Source organism: Haemaphysalis longicornis, unplaced genomic scaffold, assembly GCF_048455015.1.
Source record: "Haemaphysalis longicornis isolate Haplotype H1 unplaced genomic scaffold, Haemaphysalis longicornis Haplotype H1 scaffold_2, whole genome shotgun sequence".
NCBI lineage: Eukaryota > Metazoa > Arthropoda > Arachnida > Ixodida > Ixodidae > Haemaphysalis > Haemaphysalis longicornis.
Genome location: NW_027526295.1, coordinates 161,514,500 through 161,524,189, shown reverse-complemented (window position 1 = coordinate 161,524,189; position 9,690 = coordinate 161,514,500). Strand labels below are relative to the sequence as shown.

Sequence of the window (9,690 nt, the reverse complement as noted above, 5' to 3'; positions counted from 1 at the left end):
AAATTTTTTTTACAGTGTAGGAGAAAAAGCTTTGCAGCGCTAAACACGTTTACAGCGCCGACGAAAGTGCCGCGACCGTGACGGCCTCTGCTACTCGCAGGTTCACCGATCGATGGTCGTACGACGTGAAATTGTAAGTAAAATTTCTACTTTAAACTAATACTCTAGGTGACAAAGACTTCTCAAAAACAGCCGATCAAAAAAAGAAGAGTGACGCAATCAGCGATGATCGCGCTTTAAAAAGCCAGCGAGTCCGGCGGACCGCAGGCTCGCCTGCTGCGGTGCGCCGCTCTTTTGCGTACCTGCAGACTATGCGTGCACTTTCATTAAACAGTGCTCGTTTGCGTCGCCGTTACGAATACATGGTGCTGCGTTAGCTTGCCGTTTTGTTGCGTGTCTCAGTGACAAAATGCCGCGACCGTAAGAAGCGTGAAATCTTTTTCCGATTCCGAAATTAGTGGCCGTAAAACAAAGTGGTCGGGCGAACTAAGAGGCCGCTCGCTTTTCTTGTTTGCGCTCAGGTTTACTTAATTACGCTCTTGCAGCATACATTCCCAGTTCCCACCTAATAGCCTAGAATGAGGGTCGGCAACGGCCGACTTCCATGCAGCCGACACGGCGGAGGGCTGGACGACAAATCGGGTGGGAGGGGGAGGAGGGCTTTGAAAGCAAAGAGAAAAAATTCAGCGAATTTCTAATAATATTTGACAATAATCTGGCGAAGTGTGAAGATGTGTGGGGGGGGGGGGGCAATTCAATTGGAGGACGCCAATTCTCTGTTCTTGTCTCGCTGTCTAACTCCATTTGAAGTCAAAACTGGCATGATCGGTGTTCAGATTCGACGACCCCTGCGCTAGCAAACCAACAAAGTCAGTGATGATCGTATGTAAATATTCGGGGCCCCGCGCCGTGCATGCGGCTGTGTTATGTGATGTTATAGAAGTACACATCTCTGCAGGCAGCGGGCGTGTGATTTGGTGCATGTTTTGCGTCCTTTAATAGCGCTTAATTTGTTTATTTGGCGCTATTGCCCCACCTACTCGCTAGTATACATGTACCCTGCCGTTTTTAAATCGTGCGGCGTAAAAAGTCACGCAAGAATCATTTAGTTTGCGAAAATACGAAACAAAATTTCCACTCGTTTCAAAGGCGGTGCCAGGCCAGCAGTGTCAACTGTCTCCCGCTGAAGCAACCTTTTGCAGTTACCTCAAGATATAGGATGAGCAGCGTTCCGTGTTTATGCTACTCGCGAACTTTCCTTTGTCGACCGCACGCAAGAAGAAAAAACTGTAACTGTCGTCAAACAGTTAAACCACCCGACCTGGTGATACTGTCCCACGCCGCGACCACCGCGACAGCTCGCTCAAAAGAAAGCCGACAAATCGGCTTCTTTATAGCGGATATTATTTTGTTTAGACTCTGCAACTACTTTAAGGGCTATTTCATACAGTATGCAGTCACAAAGCGCCACAATCAACTTTCACTCTGGCTTGTAATTGAAAACACATGTAGGGCGTCGAGGGTCGTCTGCTTTTGTACTACCCAGAGGCGTCGGCCGCTAGGGGCGCTGCATGTCGCCAAAACTCCAGCGCAGGAGGCCTATATGTTGTGGTGTATTATGCTTGCGATGTTGTGTGTTGCGTGTATTATGCATTGGCAGTGCCTTTAATGAAGTGTTTGTCGCTGTGTTGCGCTATGTTTCTTCCCAATATGTGCCCGCCCACATGCGGCCTCTGGGATGTTGGCTATAATAATATACGTTATCCATAAAGGAAACGCCTTGATGTAAGTGCCCACTGATGGTGATGCTTAGTAGCTGCCCCTCCCCACCCCTACTTTTTTTGCGTCATCTATCGGTCATTTTAAAACGTTTACGGTTGCTTTACTTCATGGAGGAAAGGAAAGTTTAGGAGGGAGCGTCACGTGACTATCGTGAAGCCTAGTCATAAAAAATAAAAAGGAAAGACTGATGGGAGATGCCCAGCCTCACGTGATAGGCAAGCGGTAGTTCTTTGCGCCTCACGCGGCCGCCCGCCTGCCCGCGCTATGCTGCGTCGTTTCGTTTGGTAGCCGGGCCGTCCGGGTATTCGGGTTTCGGCGGCGAGTCCCCGTCCGGGCGTTGCGCGCAGCGCTGCCTGCAACCCTAAACGCGCAGCGGGCTGATCGTGCAGGCAAAGTGTTCGGACGGGGGAGACAGAAAACATATTTATTTATTGAGCTCTGGGATCCGTCGAAGTGCGCCTCAGTCGAAGTGTCGTGTTCCGCCGCAGTGCAAAAGCGGAGATGTCAGAGTACGACATCCGTGCCTCACATTTTATTTCACAAACACACCTCACTTCCTTGATTCTGGAAATTTTATATTTTCACCCCCAAGGCGTAATTTAGCGTTCGTTACCCATATACCTATCGCACGGATTGAGCAGTACTCGGACAACCAGCCCGCGTTCTGCCTGCGACGCGAGGCGGAAAATAATTTGTTCTTCCCGCGCCCGCACCCAACGTCAGGGGTTCTGCACCTTTTCTTTTCTAATGCTTCCTAATGCACTGAAGGAGACAGCAACGCAAAACAGACATCGTCACGACAATTGTGGCATATACAACGTGCCACCATGCCGGAGCACCGATAAGGCGAATGTATGCAAATGCGCACGCGAGCGAAACGAAAGCTTATCGCACAACCTCTCAGCTGATGGGACACTCGTTACAGCGCTATGATGTAAAGGAAAGGTGGCGTGATAACTCCCAGCAAAATTGGAAACGCAATCGTCAAAGCGTCAAAGCACACCTGGCAAACACCACGCACTCGTAGGCCGCTCCGTGCTTGTGAATGTTTACAGCGGCGCGTTCGAGCAAAGCCGGTCGTGGTTCCAGCGGTAAGCGTCAAATTCGGCTCGCAGCTCGTGAAGGTGCTCCGTGAGCATGGGATCTACGTATCGTGTCGCTTTGAACAGCGACAGTACTTCCACGATACGAGGGATACGAGGGTGGGAGCGCAACGCTGGCGAAAAATCGCGTACGGTGCCTTCGGCAACGCCACTCGCCTCCTCCTCCACCGGCAGCCAGCCGGAGCCACTAGATGCTACCGCGGGCCTGAGAGTGGTGCATCTTCCATAATGCATTGCGCAGGAGGAACCCGAGGAAAGGAGAATGCGGCGTCAGAGGAGGTTGGCTTGCCAAAGCTGTGCCGCCTGACGTCATGCTCCCTCCTAACATTTTTCTTCCTCCATGCTTTACTTCGAGCACGCCAGGGGGCGAGCATTGTCATCTCCTCGCTAGAGGTGTGCGCCGAGACGTCGGCGCGCCGCCGCCCAACGTTTATAGATACTTTTTCAGTTTCGGAACTGCGCCTTCCAAAGCGGGCGCGAGTTTACCCTAGGCGCTGAGAGGGCGCTCCGGTCGCGAGTTGCGCTGTGTCGGGCCTGTCGGCGGCTGCGGCGGCGGCTTAGGCGGCAGCGCCGAAGGCGTGCGCGGCCGGCCCGCTGGGCTCAAAGTTGCGGTCGCGGTGTAGTTGCGTGTCTGCTCTACGAGTTTCTTCTTTTCGCTTGCGTTTGTCTTCGCCCTTGCGGGTGAAGGCATGTGCTGGGCTTGGTGCAATGCCGACTTGCTTAATTCGCAGTCGTCTGTACGAGATTTTACGGCCCACTTTAGCAGTGATGCTTGTGAGGAGGCTGGGCACATGCCTCGTGCACGGGGCACGTGCCCTTTACAAAATGTACAACTGTGAGGAGGAGGACGGAATGTATATAGATCCGCATGCTAAAGAACTATTATTGAAATAAAACAGACTAGTGAACAAAAACAAAAATTCTTAATGCTAACAATTTAACCGGAAAACATGCAATTCAAATACGAATACAAAACTTCCTAATTTATCCAGGATTTTGGGTTAGCTTTAACCGGCGAAACAATTTGATTTCTTCGGAACAACAAAGGATACACGGATGCCTTTCATAAAGAAAGCATGCAGATGCTGCGCATGGCTATCAGGAAATATCATTCGTGCTGCGACGAATTTGCGCGATTGGCATGGCAAGCGAAATCGTGTGCCCGCTTGACAGCTGTATACTGCTACGTGAAAATTCATTTAAAATGCTGTCGTTCTTATTGGTATTTTATCCCCCTCTAAAAACCACTGGGCGTACGTACACCTCATTGCCTAATAGGCCCGTTTCAAATAAATCACGAACTGGAATAGCGCGGCAACAACGTTGAGCAACTTCCGAGAACAGTTATTTCTTTTCGAGTACCAGCCAGAGCTAGCTGGTCACAACCCGAGATGCCGGGGCGGAACGTACGTTACGGGACGGCCGGTACTTTTTGCATCAGGGCGAAGGAGTCCAACAGCGAAAAAAATCACCTGACTACCAGCCCTACGTAATGTGTTACACCACGTAGATTTTTTTTTTTTTTGCTTTTTTCCTGAGGGTTCTTGTATTTCTCTGCCATTCTTTTCTCTCGCGCGCGCGGGCGCTGCGTTTGCACAGCGTTGACGCGCGCTCCGGCAAGTCGACGTTCTCATGTGGTGCTGATTATTTTTCTTGCGCGCTGACACCCCGGCGCTCACATGCGGTTTCAGTTATGTTTTCCTTCCGAGCGAAGCAGGACGGCGAAAACCACTTTTCCTAGTTAAGCGCTCCGCATGTTTGCTGTGCGTGCGTGGGTGGGTGCACACATCTGGAAATTGTGTACATTCTTGGAAGCCGACTGCTACAATAAACAAAGGCAATAATTTTTTTTTTGCTCCTTGTAGTGGTTCCTTCCGAGTCCACTCCTCCATAAGAGCATGTACGCGTGCTCCAGTCGGCTGAGCTCAAAGTTTCGGCGTAGTTGCGCGTCTCTACAAGTTGCTTCCTTTCGTTTGCGTTTATTTTTTACCCCTGTGCGCGAACCTTGCCCTTTCAGTGCGTGCAGTTTGCGACGCTATTGAACAGTGCCGATTTCATCGAGGATTTCGTTGGCTCCGTCAATACATTGTGTGTTTTTTTATAAGCCTGGCTTACCGCAATGCCAACGTGCTCCGCACCTGGCTGTACGAGCAGATACAGAAGCAACACTCAGAAGCGTCACTTTTTAGCGCCGCGATCAGATCCATATTTCCCCGCGCGGTCAAAGAGCTAAGGAAAACGCGCAAGGCATGCGGACTTGATTTTCTCGACTTCATTTTCACGTTGCGAAGAAGTATAGGTATCATTAGCGTAAAGTCGCCGAGATCGACCGGGCTTACACTGAAGGAAGGTGCAGTCTCCGTTAACTCTCCCAACTTTCCCAGCAACTTAATTTGTTGCAAAAGAAGATTCGGCGGCGATCTCCGGAAAAGACAAAGGCAGCGTGTGCGCACAAGCTAGGTGATTACAAAAGGAGAGCACTTGCCCATGGAGCGACAAGAGGAGTTGTCCAACTATGAGGCGCCTGTTCCACTGCAGTGCACCGATTTTGCTCAGATAGTCGAGAATAGCGCGATAATACGGCTCCCAGCCAACTTTATAACGGCCGCACTCGAAAAAGAACTGAGCCAGCTTCGGCAGATTGTTTTTTACGCGGCCGGAATGAAAGCGGGGGCGTTGTTGTGAGGCACGATATATACCACCTATGTTGTCCACAAAACGGAAAGCTGCTCCAACAGTCGTGTGAGGAAATATCATTCATGATGCAATAAATTTGCGCAATTGGCATGGCAAGATAATTTGTGTGCACGCTTGACAGCCACTGCTACGCGAACGTTCATTTAAGTCGTTCTTGTTATTTAAGCCACCGCTTCAAATCCCCGGGCGTACGTACACGACTCCTTGCATAATACCGCCCGTTTCAAATTGATCTCGAACTGCAACGGCCGCAACAAAATGATGAAACATCTGCGAACAGTTATTTCTGTTGCAGTACGCAGCCACAAGTGAGGACCGGTGATGCCGAGCGGAACGCTCCCCGCTAGCAGACGACGCTCGCTTTCGTAGCGCAACTCGCAACTGCAGCGCCGCGGTGGCGAGAGTTGCGGCCGGCCGCCTTCTCTCCATGGCCGCGGCGGGGAGATACGGAACTGAAAAAGTATCTATGAACGTTGCCGCCGCCGACTGTTCTGGCCGCGCCGCCGCCGCCGACACTAACTGATCGGCGCGCCGCCGCCGCCGCCGCCGACGTATTGTTTCGGCGTGATCGGCGCGGCATTTACGTATATAGAATAAAAATGACTTTTAAAAATTAATCCAGCTTTGTTTGAGATTTCGTGTTTTGTTCAAATTTTTTTTCATGCCTCGGGCATTTTTCAATGTCACGTAGGAGAATAATGAAGCAACAGAAAACAAAAGCAACCCTGCTCTCCGCTCATCTGCGCATGCGTGTCGTCTCTAGCCAGAGCAACGTGGGATTGCCTAACTACTCTTTCGCGCGCAAAATGGCGCAACGAGAAGCAGCGGCCTCTGCTACGGTAGCCACGGCCTCGAAACGCCGGAATGACGGCTTGACGGTCGCGTGTACTGAGGTTGCGGATGGAATCGGCGACATATCTGCAACTTGTTGCGAGGAAGAAATTCCTGGCCCCGATGTGTTTAAGATGCCGATTGGAAGTTTTCGGATTGTTCCTTTGCATTCGAAGGGGAAGTCTAGTTTTGTTTGGAAACATTTTGGACGCCTAGCATACATCACGGGGGGAAAGCAGAAGACAGTTGGAACGGACTACTACTGCAAGAGCTGCTTGACCAACTCCTCAAAGAAGGAAGACTCAAAGCCTTTCGAATCGTAAGTAGCGCTCCTTTGTTTCTCTAAGTAACAACCGTTGGCTGGCGCCTCGTAGGAATTGTGAAATTTGTGAGACTTAATACCGTGCAGTGCGCTCCTCAGCTGTTGTGCTCGCGAGACCGGCTGCCGTTTTCGCGACCGTACATCAGGACGCCCGTCTAGAGTTCAGAGTTCACATACGTTGAAATTGACGGTGAAATGCGCGCATATCACCTCGCAGGAATTAGCATAGTTTCGGGTTCGGGTGAGGGGGCCGGGGGTGGGGGGGGGGGGGGTGGGGGGGCGGAATTTCATAACGCCTACCAAGGCGCCTGCCAAACCGTTTGTTGTGAGCAGCCTAATCGTTTAGTTGTGAGAGTTTAAATAATCGCCTGTTTCCTCCGCAGCTGCAACGTGAAACGCTACGCGAGCACCGTAAGCACGTCGAACATGCAGAGACACTTGATGGATGTCCATAAACTGCAAGACGACTGCAAGAAGGCGGCGACAGTCAAAGATTATTTCCGAATGGTTCCCAGGCGCAATGCGACAACGCCATCAAGAAAGAACTTGCTTGCTAGAGACTTGGTCCTTTTGATCGCCAGGGACCTGCTGCCTTTCAACATGGTGAATGGCGAAGGATTACAGGTTGGTGACAAATATAACACACTCTGTGCATTGATGTTCATTTTATGATATAATATAGGTCTGAACAAAAGTTATTTCATTTCTCCTCTGTAGGACTTCCTCATAAAGTATGAAGTGATCAGAGTGCCCCAAGAGCTCCCTGACCGGACGACCTTGTCGAGATCCGCCTTGGATGATGTTTACCGTGCCATGCACGGACAGGTGAAGAAGATGGTGGCTGAGGGGTCTAGGTTCTGTGCCGTCACATACGATCTGTGGACCGACAACTCCAGGCGGCGATCCTACATAACGTTCACCTGTCACCATATTGACGGTAGGTTTAGCATGTTTTCAGTGCAGGTACCAATAAGCGCATGCCTCAACCCATGTAGTAACTTATGGCGCGTGCTTCCAAAATACTTTTTGAAAGTTTTAATTTACGTTATACTTACCTGAGCTTTCAGACAACAAGGCGAAAAAACCCCACATGCTTCGGTTTTGTTTGTTTTGTATCTTGAAAAATACATGTATTGTGTCATGAAAGCATTAAATGATCCCATTAATACTGGGCGAGTGCAGCGAACCCTGAAATGTGTTCAGTTTTGTTGAGGAGGTGAGAGGTTATAGCCAGGGAGTGATTTAGCGAGAACAGAATAATTCATGTAAGTATCCTGATTTAGATTTCTTAGATCTTTTTCTGACCACGCTGTTTTAGGTTGTCATGGTTGCTGTTTTTATTTCAGAGAACTTCGAGCTCGTATCGTTGACCCTGAGCACGAGACACATGACCGAGAGGCATACAGGCGCTGCCATCATGAATGAGTTTCAAAGGTGCCTCGAAGAATTCAACATGGTGGGAAAGGAAGTTTGTGCAGTCACTGACGTCGGCTCGAACATGAAGCGCGCAGCGAGTCTCGCATGCACGGAACATCACCTGTGTGTTGGGCACGGCCTACACAACTTGGTCATCAAGGACGGATTTGGAAGCGTCCCAAGACTCCACGATTTGCTGGTCAACTGCCGTGACATTGTGAAGACTGTGCACTACCGGGTCTCCGACCTGGAGGAGCTCGCGGACTCGGAACTGAATGCTGCAGTACAGTCGTTGGTCAGTACTGCCGAAGCCCTTGAACATGACGAAAACGATCCTGTACTTGATGAAGGCTGTCAAAACAGTGACCACGCATACAACACCGCCCCTGTAGCGCGGGGAGGGGCAGTTACAGTTAAACTGGACACACCGACGAGGTGGCATAGCATATTAGCGATGTTTCAGAGCCTCGTAGCGAACAAGGCTGCGCTCAGGAAGTTGTTGGCTCGGCTTGGGCGCCCGTTCCCTTGTGTTGAAGACTGGTGTCTCATTGAAGAGATCGTTCAATTCCTGAGCCAGTTTAAATGCGCGGTTGAGCTGCTTTCGCAGCAAAAATCGAGCACGTTTAACGTGCTCATCGTTATCCGAAGCGAACTTCTCGCCTCGTTGCAAGATGACATGTCCGGAAGTAGCGTAGTGCAAGAACTCAAAAGAGAGATGCTGGAGAGATTTGAACGTAGGTTTCCTCTGACCGATGTTATGGTTACAGCATCGCTACTTGATCTTAGATTTCAGAATCTCAAAGCCGTTGAAGAGTATGTGACACAAAGGGGTACATCTAAACTTGAATTTCTAGCGAAGCAGGTGCGTCGCTATATAAGGGAATGCGACGTCACAAAGCCGATTGAGTGTGACACGCGCCCTAACGACGCTTTGACGTCCTTAGCACGACGCCATTCTAGTGCTCCACAGCACTGGACTAACGAAGTCAATGCAGAGTGTCACGCACTTTTAAGTAAACCTTGCACGCAAGTGAACGACGCATTGAAATTTTGGAAGGGGGCTCAGAAAGATCTACCGTGGCTCTCATGCCTGGCTAAAAAAATTCTTTGTATCCCGGCCACGAGCACCCCGAGCGAGCGAGTGTTCTCAGTGGCTGGTCTTGTCATTCGATCTCGAAGAGCCAGTTTGCACCCGCTCACCGTAGATAAACTCTTGTTCATTCATGACAACTATAGCCTTTGCAAATCTTGCCTCTGAACGGAATTGTTCTATCTAATCATTGTGTTGTTCCCAGTTTGTTTGTTTCCTAAATTCACGTACTGCTGCTTTGGAACATTCATATGAAAAACCGTATACAGCGACACCTGTAGCTGCGCTGAAGTATATAAGATAGTACAGGTTAAAAAAAAATCACTTTTTTTCTCTGAAATAATTGTGCATCCGAGCAATGCCTGCGTTTATACTAATCCACACTTGGCTCATTCAACCCGGTGATGGTGAGTTAATTGAGCAAATCTGTTTTCTACCGCATCATAACA

General features: G+C 49.9%; 1 protein-coding gene across 6 annotated transcripts in view; it reads right to left on the bottom strand.

The window, feature by feature from the left end:
* LOC144169408 (carbohydrate sulfotransferase 8-like) overlaps positions 1-9,690 on the bottom strand; it is a 64,823-nt gene that overhangs the window by 17,283 nt on the left and 37,850 nt on the right. The gene's annotated exons all lie outside the window — the stretch shown is intronic.